Raw genomic sequence first — 19,005 nt, 5'->3', positions numbered from 1 at the left:
GGCTCATTGCTTCAACTTTCTGTTTACTCGTAACACTGTTCATAAACCGTTTCTACAGCCTTACTTTTCTCTGAGTACTGTTTATAGTCCATTTCTAAAACTTTCCGTTACTACGAATACTGTTCATGGCTCATTGCTTCAACTTTCTGTTTACTCGTAACACTGTTCATAAACCGTTTCTACAGCCTTACTTTTCTCTGAGTACTGTTTATAGTCCATTTCTAAAACTTTCCGTTACTACGAATACTGTTCATGGCTCATTGCTTCAACTTTCTGTTTACTCGTAACACTGTTCATAAACCGTTTCTACAGCCTTACTTTTCTCTGAGTACTGTTTATAGTCCATTTCTAAAACTTTCCGTTACTACGAATACTGTTCATGGCTCATTGCTTCAACTTTCCGTTTACTCCAAACGCTGTTCATAAACCGTTTCTACAGCTTTACTTTCCCTCTGAGTATTGTTTATATACCGTTTTCCGTTCATTCTGATAATACTAATAAACGTTAGAGGTGTAATTTTAAGTTTTTTTAAAACAAAGAGTTATATAAGAAACAGAATTACTAGAATAAGAAACGCTAGTCTGTCTTAAAAGAAATTATGTTCACCCACTTTCAGTTTTCAGTATCATATATACATTCCATTTAAAACCTGGTAGAAATGGACAGGTTGAAACTTCAAAATCATCTTAATAAGACGGGACTGTAGAAAACATAATGTAAATATATACTCATTCTTTATCTGAAAATATTGCACTCATCTATTCAAGTGCAATATTGATGTTAATGCCCTAATCAGTTAAATTTTTACATGGTAAGTTTACCGATTCCCGTTCAGAGACTGACTAAAGAACGCCGATATACTTACCCGTTTTGTAAACCCGATTATATGCTATCATGTTTAGTGATAGATGACAGCGTAATTTTCATATTTTACTAGGATTTTAAACTCACGATCTTTCACTACTGATGATATTAGAATCGCACAGTTATTTATTTGGAATTAAATATAAGTGTGACTATTTTTTTTTAAAGAGGATAAAGTGTTTAAATCTGAACTATGGATTTATAGAAAGTGTGGTAAAGTTACAGCAAATCTGGATTTCGTTTATAAGAACAGGCCTCTTTTACTCGAATTTAAGGTAAGTGCATCATATTCAGTAAACAAAATTAATACAACTCTCGGCAACCACGTTGTTTCGGTTCTGCTAAGGCCTATATATGAGCCGCACCATGGGAAAACCAACATATTGCATTTGCGACCAGCATGGATCCATACTAGCCTGCGCATCCGCACAGTCTGGTCAGGGTACATACTGTTCGCTTTCAAAGCCTGTTAGCAGTATTGCAACTAGAGAAACTGTTAGCGAACAGCATGGATCCTGACCAGACTGCGCGGATGCGAAGGCTGATCTGGATCCATGCTGGTCGCAAATGGTCATAGATCGGTCATAGATCGCTCAATGGAGTTTCACATTTTGCTTGTACAAATTTTTGTTACCAGAAACGATAGGAAAAAAAATGTGGCAAATGTTTTCAAAGGAGAAAAACTTTAAAGTTTTCTTAAAGGCATATAGAGAAAGTTCACTTAAGCAAGAAGGTAAACTGTATCCAAAGTAGCATTGCTGTCAAACTTTTTAAAATGAAGACATTGGTTTCAGAGGAGAAGATTTTACACTTTTTCCATATAGTCATATATTTACATTCGCCCTATTTTTTCCATTTTTAAAATCATGACGCTCATTTTGTATGAACATCAAAAAGAATGGCGCCAAAATTACGACAACGCTTAGTGATAACGAACCGTTATTTTGACGATGTCCTCGTGTATTCAGGTAGTCTAAGAACATTCCTTAATTAAATGACGTCGCAGTTGTTCCGAATGTCCGAGATTCTGATTTTAATGTTTAATGTATGCCATTTATAATATAACATTGTTTAAAGATGGAAAGCAAATATAACATAAATATAAGAAATGTATTAATTTCTTTCGGAGTTCATGCGAAATGAACGACAGAATACGATTGGCAAATTAAACATAAATCGCTAAAAAAATCCCCCTCCCACCTCCACCGCCAGGTTTTCTTTTAACAAATGAACATTGCTTGAACAAATCTTGTATAGGGATTCCTAAGAAATTTTGCTCTGAATTAATTCTGACATCAGGCCGGTGATGCCTGAGAAAAAGATTTGAGCCGTGCCATGGGAAAACCAACATAGTGGCTTTGCGACCAGCATGGATCCTGACCAGACTGCGCGGATGCGCAGTCTGGATCCATGCTGTTCACTAACAGTTTCTCTACTTGCAATAGACTTTGAAAGCGAACAGAATGGATCCTGACCAGACTGCGCGGATGCGCAGGCTGGTCTGGATCCATGCTGGTCGCAAAGCCACTATGTTGGTTTTCTCATGGTGCGGCTCATTTACATTTTTGTTTGTATAGAAGGATTTCTTTTGACAATCAGAACTCACGAAAAAAATGTTGACTTAAGTACGTTTATTTGCGTATGAAAAGAAAAGTTTTAGGCAAACTATCGAACTTAAGTCAATTAACAAACTTACGTATTTTCGTGAAATCGTGGCCAAAACTCTACATTGATAACCTACTAGATTTAAACAGTATGAAAAGAGGATCGTGCAGTAAGATTCCCCTGTACTTTGTTTGAAACGAACACGGTCGGTTAGAAAGAGATTTTCTATAAAGAGATAAGCATGACGGACTGACGGACGACGGACATCAAAAAAGCTGACCATAAACACTTTTCGTTTAGGTGAGCTAAAATATACACATAATATGTATAGAAAAGTCACTGTAAACCTTTTCCTTCATTGTCCGTCATGCAATGCGAAGCACGTACAATAGAGATAATATTCGAGTATATTTATTTATATGCTTAAGTCAATTATTTTCATTTCTTTATGAAGAAAGAAAAATTCAGAATATAGAATAATAAATAATACCGACGCCATCTTTTATCAAATAAGAGAACAATTCAAACACATCATGGTATTCACAAAAGAGGTCGTTTGTAATTTTAATTCAACTAAGCTTATACTGTTCTTTTTATAATGATAAAATTGTCCCCTGTGCGCATGCTTATTAAGTCGGGCTTTCTCATTGATCTTTTTTTGTCATATTTTCGATTCAATTTGATATTGTGCGGTTTAAATATATCTACAAAGCATTCCTATCTGACTTTATCGTGAAAAGGTATTGAAATCACGTTGCATACATGCAATGACTACATGTAATTCTTAAACCAACTTTAATTCAATTGATAAAAATTTACAATAGCTACGCAGGTAACAGATATTTCAGTCACTAAATAACGAATTATCTTATCAAAAATATTTTACGCATATTTTTTATTATTTATTATAAATCATTTAAAAAAAAGTATTATTTAATTTAACACATGCATGCCAATATACGTATCTGTCACTTTCCTGCCTGCACATTTAAAATACAAATAAACTGAAGTTACACAAAAGAAAACCAAAACATTGAGAAATTGTTTACTGTATTGCATATTCTGACATTTAAAAAGACCTCAAATGTAGAAATACTACGTAAGCAAAGAATATGATATTTCAATATAGTTTTAATATACGAGTATTACATTTAAATGACACGCTGCTTGTATTAATTGAGCCGTGCCATGAGAAAACCAACATAGTGGCTTTGTGACCAGTATGCATCCGCATGCATCCGCGCAGTCTGGTCAGGAGCCATGCTGTTCACTAAAGGTTTCTCTAATTGCAGTAGGCTATAAAAGCGAACAGCATGGGTCCTGCATGACCAGACTGCGCGGATGAGCAGGCTGGTCTGGATCCATGCTGGTCGCAAAGCCACTATGCTGGTTTTCCCATGGCGCGGCTCATTTTATTTTTTAAACATTTTCTTGAAGTCAGTTTACAATATTTAGCTTTTTAAAATTAAAATACCTTAAACGATACTCAACATTTTACGAACTCAATCCCAGTAGCATTTTTTTTCTTTTCTTTTCTTGTATTTCTGAAAAATCTGTCATTTTTTTTCTCCATATATTCTAGTTGTCGTAACTTGATGTTTTGTAAAATACTGTCAAACTGTTAAATACCAACATAAAATGTAATCAAACAAAGAAATGTATGCATACGAAGCAATGAACATGATTAATTCATTGTGAATGCAATGCACGCCGCTGAGTTTCCATTGTCAATACTCAAATAAGTGCATTTCCAGGAAAGCATCGGGAGATATTAATTATTAATTTTTCATAAGAATTTCCATATACAGGGACGTATTGATTAAATATATTTATACAAAGAGTTTTCAATCAATATGGATATAAGAAGATTTTTCTGAACGAACTATTTTCATTACAAATGCATTCAATTTCGAGTTTACATTCCTTAATATAGAACATACGGCTATTCTTATCAATATACGTTGACTTAAATAATATAATGTATTATGTGTTTGCATTTTTCACTGTTCGTCATACATGTATAGAACTTTGTCCTCATTGGCTTATGAGCCTAATGGAGCTAATAAATAAACTTGAAACTATAATAAACGTAAATGAATAAATAACGGGTTTCGTAATTAGAAATGATAACGTAAATGAATAAATAACGGGTTTCGTAGTTAGAAGTGTTTACGTAAATGGATAAATAACGGGTTTCGTAATTAGAAGTGTTCACGTAAATGAATAAATAACGGGTTTCGTAGTTAGAAGTGTTCACGTAAATGAATAAATAACGGGTTTCGTAATTAGAAGTGTTCAGGTAAATGAATAAATAACGGGTTTCGTAGTTAGAAGTGTTCAATTTCGAGTACATGTATTGTTTACGTAAATGAATAAATAACGGGTTTCGTAATAAGTATTGTTTACGTAAATGACTAAAGTTTCGTAATAAGGAGTGTTATGCATCACAAAAGGACGTGCATGAAAAGTTGTTTATGTAAACAGATACCGACTGTCACTGTGTTTAGAATATAAAAGAGGACACAAATATACGTATTTAAGCACTTGCACTTGAATTTCTCTGATTTTTCATTTTCTGTGTTTCAAAATGGTTTCTAAAGTTACATAAATCCGTAGGAATACAGTACTGTTCCTTAAACTTTGGCGCAATAAGAAGCATTTTGACATCTAGAATCCATTCAGCACATATCTAAAGATGGCGACGCTCTGGCAGTTTAACAAAGGCAACAAATCGGACTGCATTAACAACAATATGCCATTCAGTACATATTCAGTGCTGCTCGTTATGTCCTAGTAATTTTGTCTTAAAATGAAATGCAACTGGCAGTAAATTTTAGACATAATGTCAGTCTACGTTTTGTATCAAATTGGTATACTCATGTAATGTTTTCTTCCTATTCTGATACTTCTAATACTGTACAGAAACATTTTACTTTTCAAATTGTATCAGAAGTTAAATAAACTTAGAAACCGTGAAACTGAAAAAGACTGAATGACTTAACTATCACAACAGCAATCTATAAGTGCTGTGTGTTAGCTGTAAAAAGTCTTCCCGTAATTTGATTCAGTGTTATTATATTTTCTGGTGCTTTGGGATCGTGGAGTCAATTAAATAGATATGTAAAAGTGGTCCGCTTAAGCCGGTGCTAGAGGGGCGTGAGAAGTGTTGCATTTTTTATTACCTCTCATAAACAGACTCGGTCAAACCGAGTCGCTATTTTTCTTCTTGGTTCATTGCTTCCAAAGGATTTTTTACAGATTGTATTTACTACCTAAATACTTTAACATGAATAAAGTTAATGAAACTGACATAGTGTGTATGATTTACTACGTTAAGACTTTAATATGAATAAGTTTATGTTGAATATCCAATTGTATTTACATGCACTTAATATTAAGCAAGCATTTAAACAAATTGAAAATATTACACTTCGACAAGTTATAACAGAAGTTTCAAATATCTGATCAAATACCGTATATTTTCGCCTATAAGACGCACTATTAGGAGTCACAATTCCAGTTCAAAGGGTGGAAAACATCTTATAAGAGTGTACTGCGAGGGAATTAAAAGAAAAAAGAAACCCCAGAATGCATGTCTGATGTCGGGGTGCGTCTTTAATAAGCGAGTGCGTCTTATAAGCGAAACTATACGGTACAACTAACAATTAACAATATATTTTTACTAAACTGCACATAGTGATGTGTTGAAACATAAGTAAAATAGAGAACATGTGTATTTACTTCGTTTTGGGCTTAAACGTTCAAATATTTATGTTTAAATTATTGAATTATTGGAAATATATGTTTTAACAAACTAGATTTTACTTTATTATACGTTTTCTTAGGATTAGGATTCAGTGTTCTTAATATGAGCCGTGCCATGACAAAACCAACATAGTGGGTTTGCGACCAGCATGGATCCAGACCAGCCTGCGCATCCGCGCAGTCTGGTCAGGATCCATGCTGTTCGCTAACAGTTTCTCTAATTCCAATAGGCTTTGAAAGCGAACAGCATGAATCCTGACCAGACTGCGCGTAAGCGCATGCTGGTCTGGATCCATGCTGGTCGCAAACCCACTATGTTGGTTGTCCCATGGCGCGGCTCATATTTTCTGGTCCCTTTGGACCATGGAGTCCATTCAATTCATGAGCAATAAAGTCAATATGCTCAAACCTGGGTGGGGAAGGGTGTTTGATGTGTTCTATTTTTCATTACCTCCCTTTAACAGACTCATTTAAACCGAGTCTTCTATTATTCTGCTTGGTTGCATTCTTTGCTTCCAAAGGATCAGCTTACAAATCTTATCAAATCTTTAGAACCGTCACTTCTTCCAGTAATTGATGGAGTTAATCAGTAATGTTTCAACTTGCTGATTTAACTATGTCGGACTTCCGACTCTATATTATTCATATAAAGAATATTTTCTGAACTAATAGCATATAAGTCCAGTTTAGTGATAAATAAATGCGCGAGTACTGTTAAACTATATATATCGTTTATCAATGGAATTTAAAGCGACTCGCCCACAGGTTGGGTGAAATTTTTCAACATGTTCATTTCCACAAAGTTTGGCATAAAATGTATATATGACACTGAAAAAATGACAAAGCGGGTGAAAATGAAAGTAGATATTCGAAACAATGCAAGAAGAATATGAATTTTCTGCATTATTTCAAAAGCGTTGCAACGGTTTACTACATTCCGCACAATAGTTTTGTTTATTTATAAGAATATTTTGAAATATTCGTTTGTCAGTAAGTATGTACCACTAGTCACTTTCAGAGTACTAATTTTTTATGGGTTTTTGAGAGCAAATATTTTCCGCCTAAAATGTGTGGGTTAGTCCCTTTAAAAGAAACTTCAAATATTTTAAATCATAAAACATAATAACATAGAGAGGTATATATATTTTCTGTAGATTACTTTGAAGATTTTTGTTAAAGTGAGTTTGATTGGTGAGAAGTTATTTCTAGACTAAGTGTGAACTGTTTGTACAGTATTTACAGTAATTTAAGTGTTGGATTATTAACATTATGCATATTCTGTTAGAACACGTGGCCTTAAACTGAACTGAAGGTAAGTAAATTTTTTGAATCAGCTTTAAGGTTCACATGATGTTTTAATTTGTGAACCAATGGCGGATGAATGACTGTAACAACTTGAAAATGATGTACATGAAAAACGTGAATTGAGCCACTAATTTATTACAAAAATATTTGTATATAATGTTTGTTTAAAACCAATTGTGAAATATGCACGTATACACCCTACAACTAATGACAAGATAGTAATATAAACGTTTGTTATGAAAAAGTGATTTATTTTACGTATGTCAGGTAGTCTATTTCACTAACTTCGAACTAAAGGTAAATTGCAGGGGTGGTATTACCTTCCATTGATAACATTTTTATAACCATATCAGTCAACTGTGTATGGACCAAACAAAATCATATTAAAAATATTTTCCCTTCCTTGTTGCGTATGATTAACAATACATACAAAGGCATACACATGTCTGTTTTTGCCCTTATCATTTCAACCCAACGGTAGAGAGTCATCAGTTATACTTTATCAAAAACGAAAAATATTTTTTTTTATATAAAATGTAAAACAAAATTTCATTTTGGAAGGATGTCGGAAGAACTTTAAAGGCTTATTCTTTGGGAATCGCATTATAAAGAAATCAAAGCAGGGATCCATTTAACTCCTTGGACAGAGTGGGAGGGAGGGGGAGATTTACATGCACAGAACGACTGCACCAGACCTGTAATGAGAAACATCGATAATTATGTACTTTAGTTATCTACACTATTGCTATCAACTTGAGATGACTTGTAACACCGGCTTTTTCAATGTTGCAATTATTCAGTTTTATATTTACTTTACGATAATAAAAAAATCGTTTTATCGTTGCACACATTGACTTCAGTATATAACTCAGTGGATCATTTGTTAAAGATATTGTATTAACAGTAAATAGTGAGGAATAAACGGCATTTTTGCAGGTTTAATTACAGTAAATTGCAACAATGGTTTAACTCCAGTAATGTGGAGCAATGGTTTAACTACAGCTCGTTTAAATGGGTCAACCGTGTTGTTGCACTTATAAAATAGACTGTCCCGGTTTATAGGTTGGTCAGGGCTACGGATATGTATTGTATTTTGCCATCGAAATAGTTCTGTAAATGCTTCTTCACCTTCCGTTTGGATCCGTCCATGTTTACAAACACGTTTGATTATTTTATGGACTGTACAGTAATATGCAACATTGGTTTAACTACAATAATGTGCAACAACGGTTTAACTACATTAATATGCAACAATGTTTAACTACAATAATGTACAACAATTGTTTAACTACAGTAATGTCCAGCAATGGTTTAACTGCAATAATGTACAACAATTAGTTGGATTAAGTTAAACTACATAATGTAAACAATGGTTTAGCTACATAATATGCAACAATGGTTTAACTAATAATGTACAACAATTGTTTAACTACAGTAATGTGCAACAATGGTTTAACTACAATAATGTACAACAATGGTTTAGTTGCAGTAATGTGCAGCAATGGTTTAACTACAACAATGGTTTAGCTACAGTAATATGCAACAATGGTTGTGTTTTCATTATGAGGAATAAAACGTCACCTCATGCTATGCATTTAGTAAAAAAAATACTGTGTGTTCGTAATATGTTTTGCTCACTTCTGTCAGGAAAAAAAGAAGAAAAAAAAAAAAAAAAAAAAAAAAAAAAAACAATTGTGATAGTTACTTATGTTCAAGGTCTTAACCTGAACAGTGAACGTGTCAAAGTTGATAATCTACTAGATGCTCAAATGTAGCTGTTTCGCATTTAAACAAATGGTATAGATGTGTAAAACAACAGTCTTAATGTTGTTCAACTAGATTCCATTGAATACACAATGCGATATTATGATATAAATTTGTGAAATGAAAGAGAAAAAAATGGCCAATACAGTATATATAATTGTTTAGACTACATAAATTGGGCTTATAATTATGCCATAATGTTTCATTCATCTCCCGTACCGAGTCTGTTTGACCTTTACAAAAAACTTTTTTGTGATCTTATCTTGTTTCAAAAAGATGTCAAATTGTAAACTGTAAATGAAATAGACACACACTGCCTTTACTATTATTATACTCTTGCAATCCAGATATTAAAAACGAATATTATTTTATTGACTGTGGATGTTTACCAACTACTTGAACCCCCTCAAAACTCTAATTTTACTGTTACTTAAAGATATTTTAAATATAAGATCAAAGACGATGCCATATTGACATTTCAGGTATCTTAGTGACAACGTCTTTTTGTGAAAATTTTACACACGATTTTATCTGAAATTAGGTTTGTTCGTTTATCAAAGTGTGAAAAAAATATTGTATCGTTTAATAAGACCTTTGGCTGTAGCAAATTTATTTTTTTATTATTTGTGACCTTTATGTTAATAGGTTAACGTCACACCGACACAATCTCTTTTGCGTGGTAGTATTGTGCCCGCGAAAATTATAGTGAAAATCCCACATCTTCGAACAATGAAATATACAATCCGCCGTTATATCTTAATAAATAACTGAAAATAAATGTCTTACTGTGAAATAGCTAATATTCGTGGGGGACTATTTTTCGTGGAATTTGTGTTTAATTAAGTTAATCCACGAAATTTAATCCTAACGTACAAGTAAAATCCCCAGTCATTTTATGTTCAAAAGTTGAAATCAGCGAATTCATATCCCCACGAAATAGCTGTTTTGACCAAAACCATGAAATTTCATGCCCACGAAATAAAATCATTTTACAGTATCCTTAGACTGATGTATTCTTTCTTCTCTGTAGCATTAAATATCTCACCCGATTTCACTTTGTTTGTCATGTTTAGAAACTAGGGAAGTTTACAATGTCCTTGCATATAACAAAACACAAAACAAATCTCAAAAATCAATTTTCAATTTCGACATCTGTTAAAACCAACAACAACAATAACAACAACAACTAAAAAAATACCATCAACATAAAATTTGATAAAAATGGGTATTATCTTAGTATGATGAAAGGAAGGAGAAAAGATAAACTTACGCAAGCTTCATTCATACACAACTTTCTTTCTTAACAACAAATCAGTTAATTATGTAGAAAAAAAAATCCCACAGTTTTATGAATTCACATAAATGTCAAATCACTCAAATAACCAGATTCGCAGAAAAAAAGAAGAAACATAAACAGCATCGACAGAAAAAAGTAGCAGCTTATGCAGATCCTGATAGATGCTTTCATGATTAAAACAGTGTTCAGAATCCATTTCTAGTAGATATGTTTTAATTGTTTTGGTTGATATCAGAAAAGAAAAGAAATAATTCTCCACTGGTCGTTGAAATTGTATACACATTGGAATGAAAATCTGTGAAAATTACAATCTAATAAAACAAGAGAAATTCAATACATTTATCTATTGTAAATGATGTAAACGATTTGTATAAAAATTAAATATTTCAATACTTGGAACAGTCACGTGATTATATATTGGTGGAATTTACGACCTCATATAAACAGTCAATTTATTTTTAATCCCCCGCCGTGGCGGAGGGATTATAGGAATGGTCTGCGTCCGTCCTTCCGTCCGTCCGTCCGTCCTTCCGTCTGTCCTTCCGTCCGTAACAAAATCGTGTCCGGTCCATATCTCCTAAACCCCTTGATGGATTTTCATGAAACTTGGGTCAAATGATCAGCTCATCAAGACGATGTGCAGAACCCATGAGTCAGCCTTGTCGGTTCAAGGTCAAGGTCACAACTCAAGGTCAAAGGTTTGAGCCTGCCATTTTGTGTCCGCTCTATATCTCATAAACCCCTTGAAGGAATTTTATAAAACTTGGGTCAAATGATCACCGCATCAAGACAATGTGCAGAACCCATAGGTCAGCATTGTCGGCTCAAGGTCAAGGTCACAACTCAAGGTCAAAGGTTTGAGCCTTCCATTTTGTGTCCGCTCTATATCTCCTAAACCCCGTGAAGGAATTTTATCAAACTTGGGTCAAATGATCACCTCATCAAGACGATGTGCAGAACCCATGAGTCAGTCATGCCGGCTCAAGGTCAAGGTCACAACGTAGGGTCAAAGGGTTGAGCCTTCCATTTTGTGTCCGCTCTATATCTCCTAAACTCCTTGAAGGATTTTCATCAGACTTGGGTCAAACGATCACCTCATCAAGGCGATGTGCAGGACTTATGATTCAGCCATGTCTGCTCAAGGTCAAGGTCACAACTGAAGGTCAAAGGTTTGAGCCTTCCATTTTGTGTCCGCTCTATATCTCCTAAACCCCTTGAAGGAATTTTATAAAACTTGGGTCAAATGATAACCTCATCAGAACGATGTGCAGAAATTATGAGTCAACCATGCCAGCTCAAGGTCAAGGTCACAACTAAGGGTCGAAGGTTTGAGCCTTCCATTTTGTGTCCACTCTGTATCTCCTAAACCCCTTGAAGGATTTTCATCAAACTTGGGTCAAAGGATCACCTCATCAAGAACTCATGAGTCAGCCATGTCAACTTAAGGTCAAGGTCACAACTGAAGGTCAAAGGTTTCAGCTCTGTATCTCCTAACCCCTTGAAGGATTTTCATGAAACTTGGGTCAAATGATCACCTCATCAAGACGTTGTGCAGAATTCATGAGTCAGCCATGTCAGTTCAAGGTCAAGGTCACAGCTAAAATCAAAGGTTTACCCTTTCACTATCCATAGCAGTGGCGGGGGATTTAGCTGTCCTTCGGACTGCCTTGTTTTATAAGATATGTGCTGATAACTTTTTCTATCGGAAAACTGAATGTAGACAATTTTCGTTTAACGTGCGGTTACTTAACCGATAACATGAATTTTAGTGATATATATAATGTATTAGAAAGAACATAAATTGTCATAACCATCTGGATTTAAGAAGTGAATGTATTTCACATGAAAATAGACAAAATTGCAAGTATTAAACATAATTGCGAGGACAAATGACACAAATACGGTAGGATGTATGTACCATTTCTTCCATAATGGCTTGTTCATAATAAATAGCATAGAGTGTGTTTGTTCTATTTCAAGAAGTGTTACTTGAGCCGCGCCATGAGAAAACCAACATAGTACATTTGCGACCAGCATGGATCCAGACCAGCCTGCACATCCGCGCAGTCTGGTCAGGATCCATGTTGTTCGCTTTCAAAGCCTATTGCAATTAGAGAAACCGTTAGCGAACAGTATGGATCCTGACCAGACTGCGCGGATGCGCAGGCTGGTCTGGATTCATCCTGGATCTCATGGCGCGGCTCATTTTATTGCCGACACATGACACATGGAGGTAAGTAAAGTTGAAACTCAGTGCACGTATCTCAAATTCCAAGGGATCGAGCAATTTATTTCAAGATATTGAAAATTGGCTTAAAATGATATTTTGTGCGCTTGTCTTTAGAGAGGAGCTTGTAAATGTCTTCCAAATAGCCCGAATTTTTAGATAAGCTAGTTAGAAATATCAAGTCAGCTGAAATTCATTTTCATTTACATTCATTTAAATATATCGTAAGAGCTAATGTGTTATATAAGAGTATTTTAGATTATACAGTCGAAACTCGATATCTCGAATCTGCTTATCTCAAACTTCCGGTTATCTCGAAGACATTTTCACGTGCCATCACGTGCACAAAATATCATTTTAATTCGAATTTCGTTTATCTCGAAGTAAAACGCTCGATCTCGTGGAATTCGAGTTACAAAGTTTTAACTGTATTTGATATGTTAAGTTTGATATGCCGAACGTGAGATGTGTTTTCTTCCTTTTGAATTTGCACACATAAAGAATTTGTAAACAATTATAACACTTTTAAGATTTTCTTTTATATAAACAAGGAAGGATTTTACCGTGTATTGTCTTGTCGATTAGAACATGTTTCGCAAAATGACCTACTTTTGGCTATTCCGGTTTACTCCCTTGTATTTAAAACCGCATTTTATTCCAGATTAGTATCCCTTCCTGGTGTAATTCGAACGTGTTAAAATGGAAATAGATTTTTCGTTCAGATGCATAGTAATTAATCACTCAGGCCTTCGACCTTCGTGATAAGATTACTACGCATCTGAACTCAAAACCGTGTTTTCTTTGCCAACAAAGCACGCAAAACTAAAATCTATTTCCAAAATACGAAAAATATTCATCCCAAGATGAGCATAATTACATACTGTAAAATCATTTAATTTCGTGGACATGAAATTTCGTGGTTTTGTTCCAAATGGCAATTTCGTGGGGATATAAATTCGTGGATTTCGACTTTTAGACATACAATGAATGGGAATTTTACTTTTCGTTGGGATTAAATTTCGTGGATTGTCTCAACCACGAAATCCACGAAAATTAGTCCCCCACGAATATTAATGATTTCACAGTAAATCATTAAAATTGATATTTGCACTTCCTAATTCATTTCATTAAGATTAAGCATATATGTGCAAATTGCTTCATTTAGTTTTCACCACCAGGAATTACATGTACATAGAAAATAAATAAAATTATTAAGAAGTTGTATATTCTTACATGTAAATTTATACACGAGCATTTTTGTGTTTTACATGCCATGCCTTTTTGTTTCCATTACGTGTGTTAGAGACTCACCTGGAGGGGATTACTTTTATTTACACTGTCCCGTGTCTTTGGAACATGGTGGGGGTAAGAGTGAGGTTGGGTGCGCACCATAAACCAGTTTAAGCTCCCCAGTGGTGTTTTTGCCACTGACCGTTCGAAGGCGGTGTCCCACTGTGTTCCTTTGTTCGTTCGTTTTGTCCTCGTGTGTTGCTTTGTGTGCGAGTATCTGTGTGTGTTTGTGTTTGTGGTGTGCACGTCTACGTGCTGTGGGTTTCGTTTTGGGGAGACTGCGTTTTCGGTACGTGGCATTCCCTGTTTGATATTTGTCTTTGTTCTCTATTCAATGCCACAATATATATTTTTCAACCATACTCTGATCATTTTTACATTTTAAGTTGTTAAGTTAGAAAAACACTTTTTTAACGTTTTTACTAATATTTCTTTTAAAATGCATACGATATCAAAGAAGTTGAAAGTCTTTCGTATAGAATAATGTTTTTTTTTCGCCATTGCCTAGCCTGAAAAGTACATTAACTGTATTATGGGCATATTTCTTTAATAAACGTTTATTATATTAGCCTTCCACATACATGTATATTTTTCAGCCACACTCTGTTGATTTTAACATTTTAATTTTTTAAGTTAGAGCAACACTTTTTCAACATTTTGACGATAACATTTTTAAAAAGCATACAACATCAAACGTATTGGAAGGCTTTCGTATAAAGTACTGTATTTATATACCACTATTTTCGTATGAGCATATTTCTCCCAGAAATGGTTACCAAATCAGGCTCCCACAGAGTCATATCATGTTGTCAGAAATCTAATTCCTTTTAATACAACTGCAGACATAAAAGGCATTAATGAAAGCTGATCTAATGCTCTTTCAAAAGTGCCTTCACAATTGCATGTATTGTTAAAATGAACAATATCTGCAAACTAATAATACTGAAACGGTTATTTAACCTGACATTTATTCGTACTTGAAATAATTAATAAATACAAGATATAAATATGAAATATCATATTAACTCTGAGTAGGTCGTATGAACTTTATTTATCAGATAAATGTATCATCCAGTACTTCAAGAAACCAGAATAATTTGCAAAAAACAACAACAACAACAACAACACCACCATTTTAGAAGACATTTTAGAATCAGTAATGTCAAAGCAATATAAATAATATACAGTTATCTACTTCAGACATTTTCATTTACTAATTCTATATCTCATACCTCACACTACTAAGTGCATTTTGCAAATAATGTTTTGTAGTATGTGTGTTATAAATTTTCTTTTATAGAAACACATTTGCTAAGAACATTTAATACTGTACCTTTGAAAGCTATTTGTAGTCTATTCATACATGAAAATCTTAAATTAAACATCTAAACACATTACCGCTTAATCATCATGAGAAATGTTTATAATGTATGAAGTAACACAGTGGTGTATGGCATTGAAACAGTCAGTGGCAAGCATACAGAGGGTTAACGATGCCAGAATCCTCCAAATTTACGGAGGAATGTAAAAAAAAAACATTCCCGTTGGTATCGTTCATATATATATATATTTGGAAGTATACTCGACATTTTTTTATCTACATTTGGTGCATAATCCAATCAAAAGGTAGTGATGACAATTTGCAAGTTCCGTGTAATTTTATATTCTCGTCAGGCAACTTTGCATTCTTCATAAGTAGTTGAAGCTATTCGCATTCATAAATTGAGCTATTTTACATCCGCAAAATGCGACAATATGTAACCACACAGAAATCACCATTTGTCTTTTCTGGTCCATTACATTAATATATAATTCTTTTTGACCATTTCAAATATCAGGAGTCTAATATAGACGCATGATTACAGATATTCGGTATTTATCATTCATTGTCTGCGGCAGGATGCTTTTATGATATTCTCTAGCCTATTTCTACGGCACTGACAGCTGCATTATTGTGTTTCTTGCTGCGCGAGCAATACGGCTTACATCTGTTGTTTAGAGGTAATGAAAAAGTAAAAGGTATATAATCTTTTCCCTCTACTATGGATTCGCATCATACATTGTTTTTTTTTGTCAGGAAATATATACATTACTTCATTACAAGAATAAATTTCGTTTCTGATTGATTTCTTTGCTCAAGACATCTGATTTGCTTGTAGATACGTTGGAAATGTATCCAATAATGACATTTAACCCTTACCCTGCTAAGTTTCTATAATGAACTTGTCCACCTTTCAATTTAGACAGTACCATTAACTGTTAAAAGGGTGTTCACTAAAAATTTACTGACTGAATAGCGGACAGTGCAGATCATGATCAGACTTCACGGGTCTGTCGCAAAGGCAGAATCAGTCGTGTTCAGTATGATAAGGGTTAAAGGCGTAAGCTTGAGTCTCTGTATATGAGACAGGCGAAAGTTTTCCCAGTGATAGAATTTCTTCAAATTTTGGATATTGAAGGACAATCATCTAAGAAGCAAAGATATGCAATAAAAGTCAGAGGTCACCAGTATTGGAAAAGAGTTATCTGCCCTTGAAAACGGCATTTCCCCTAAAAATCTAGCGTACGCCTTGAAAGCAAGATGAGTTTTTGTTTCGTCAACTCATGCTGCTTGGACTCATCTACGATGAACTTTTGTTTTATATTACAGTTACATGTCATTACCCACTTTGTTTACAGTTACATATAATTACCCACTTCGTTTACAGTTACATGTAATTTCCCACTTTGTTTACAGATACATGTAATTACCCACTTTGTTTACAGTTACATGTACTTGTTTCAAATGGTGTTAGTGTAAATATCGTTATTATTAAAAAAAGTATGTTGAGCTGCAATTCACACTTGATTTATAAATTCTATGGAATCAAAAAGTGTTTCTGTGGCAAAATGTCTTACATCTGCAGGTACTGTCTTTGGAAGTATGAAACAGGCTGAGAAATGTGTAGATGTCAAAGTTTGTTGAATTGTTTTTGTGATCACTTTTGAATTTGCTTCCTACGAAACCAGACAACTGTTGTTGGATTTAATGATCAGTCTACTGACACTGTCTTCGGATTCAGTTCTAGTAATCAGTCTACTGACACTGTCATCGGAATCAATGAGTTTTTCTATCTATGTCTTCAACCTTCTGTCAGTGTCTTAGAAATCAGTGAGTGTTTCTGTCAAAGGAAGGCTTCAGTCTTATGTCACTGTCTTACGTAATAATGAGTGTTTCTATCAAAGGATGTATTCAATGTGCTGTCACTGTCATTGGAATCAATGGATGTTTCCGTCAAAGGATGTCTTCAATCCGATTTCGCGGACATTGGGATGAATTTAAGTTTCTATCAAAGGATGTCTTCAATCCGGTTTCGCGGACATTGGAATCAATTTAAGTTTCTATCAAAGGATGTCTTCAATCCGGTTTCGCGGACATTGGACTATCAAAGGATGTCTTCAATCCGGTTTCGCGGACATTGGAATCAATTTATATTTCTATCAAAGGATGTCCCTTTAATCCGTTGTCACTGTCTAAGGAATCAAGGAGTGTTTTAATAAAAGAATATTTTTAGTCTACTGTCATTGTCCTTGAATTCAAAGAGGGTTTGTATCAAAGGATGAATGTCTTCAGTCTCCAGGCGCTGTCCTTTGAATTAAACATTATTTCTATCACAAGATGTTCTATATCTGCTGCCATTGTGTATTGAATCCCAGTGTTTAATCTCATGATGTCTTTAGTCTGCTGTGAATGCTTTTGAACACATAATTCATTAACGAATTAATATCTGAATAGACATCTAAGTCTTGTTTTACTCTATTTCCATTTGTTTGCTCTATTTTGAAGAAAATTTGAAGCATTTCAATGCATTAACCAGTTTCACACTTTTGCTCAACGCTTGTGGCGTTAAGTCTTCACGTGAGGAAGCCATCCAGCTGGCTTATGGTTATGTCGGCGGTTCTAACCAGGTGCTTGTCCGTGATGAAATAATTCATAAATGGACACCTGGAGTCTTCCTCCACTATTAAAATTTGAAAGTCACAATATGACCTATTTCGTTCGATCTGACGTTAAAACCAATCAAATTAAATATTGAATAAATTTCACCAAGACCAAGAGAACCCAGGACAAATGAGCTGCGCCATGAGAAAAACCAGCATATTTCGTTTGCGACCAGCATGGATCCAGATCAGCCTGCGCATGCGCGCAGTCTGGTCAGGATCCATGCTGTTCGCTTTCAAAGCTTATTGCAATTAGAGAAACCATCAGCGAAAAGCATGGATCCAGACCAGACTGCGCGGATGCGCAGGCTGGTCTTGATCCATGCGGGTCGCAAACACACTATGTTGGTTTTCTCATGGCGCAGCTCAAATACTGTATTACGAGGACGGTTATAATAAACAATGACCTTTGACATGGTCCGATCACATGGGCATAATAATGTCTTATCCAATGTCACATTACAATTATCTTATGTGTTTATTTTTTCTCTCTCTATAGCGTTTATCGCCTGCGATATCATTTTATGTTTGTCTTATTGACAAACTATAGAAAATTACGATGTCCTGCCTTAGAGCTCGCCTTTCACTCTGATCATTGTTCAGAGAGTATTTCTAGCAGACATTTCTTGACATTTTCTTGGTGATATCGGAAACGAAAAGAAAGTCATAACTTCCTGTTCATAGTTACATTCGTATCTACAGTGGATTGTCATTCACTGCGAACTATATATAGGCAGAAATGTGTTAATAAGGCAAGGGGAATTTGATGATATGATTTTTATTAGTAAATGTTACAAACAGGTTATATAAATCTTAAGTATTTTTACAGTCGAGTGTTCAAATGTTGGTGGTATTTATTACCGAACGTTAATGTGCGTTTAAGTAACTGATAACAATGTTTTATAG

General features: G+C 34.5%; 1 protein-coding gene across 1 annotated transcript in view; it reads left to right on the top strand.

The window, feature by feature from the left end:
* The first annotated feature begins 1,122 nt into the window (after positions 1-1,122).
* Positions 1,123-19,005, top strand: part of LOC123542075 (atrial natriuretic peptide receptor 1-like) — an 802,781-nt gene continuing 784,898 nt past the window's right edge. The window contains exon 1 of the mRNA XM_053531573.1: positions 1,123-1,140. The gene's annotated coding sequence lies outside the window, so the exon portion shown is untranslated. The remainder of the gene's footprint in view (positions 1,141-19,005) is intronic.

The sequence above is a fragment of the Mercenaria mercenaria genome, chromosome 19 (assembly GCF_021730395.1).
Source record: "Mercenaria mercenaria strain notata chromosome 19, MADL_Memer_1, whole genome shotgun sequence".
Classification (NCBI taxonomy): Eukaryota; Metazoa; Mollusca; class Bivalvia; order Venerida; family Veneridae; genus Mercenaria; species Mercenaria mercenaria.
The sequence above is the reverse complement of the archived record's forward strand: the minus strand, read 5'-3'. Positions and strand labels throughout refer to the sequence as shown.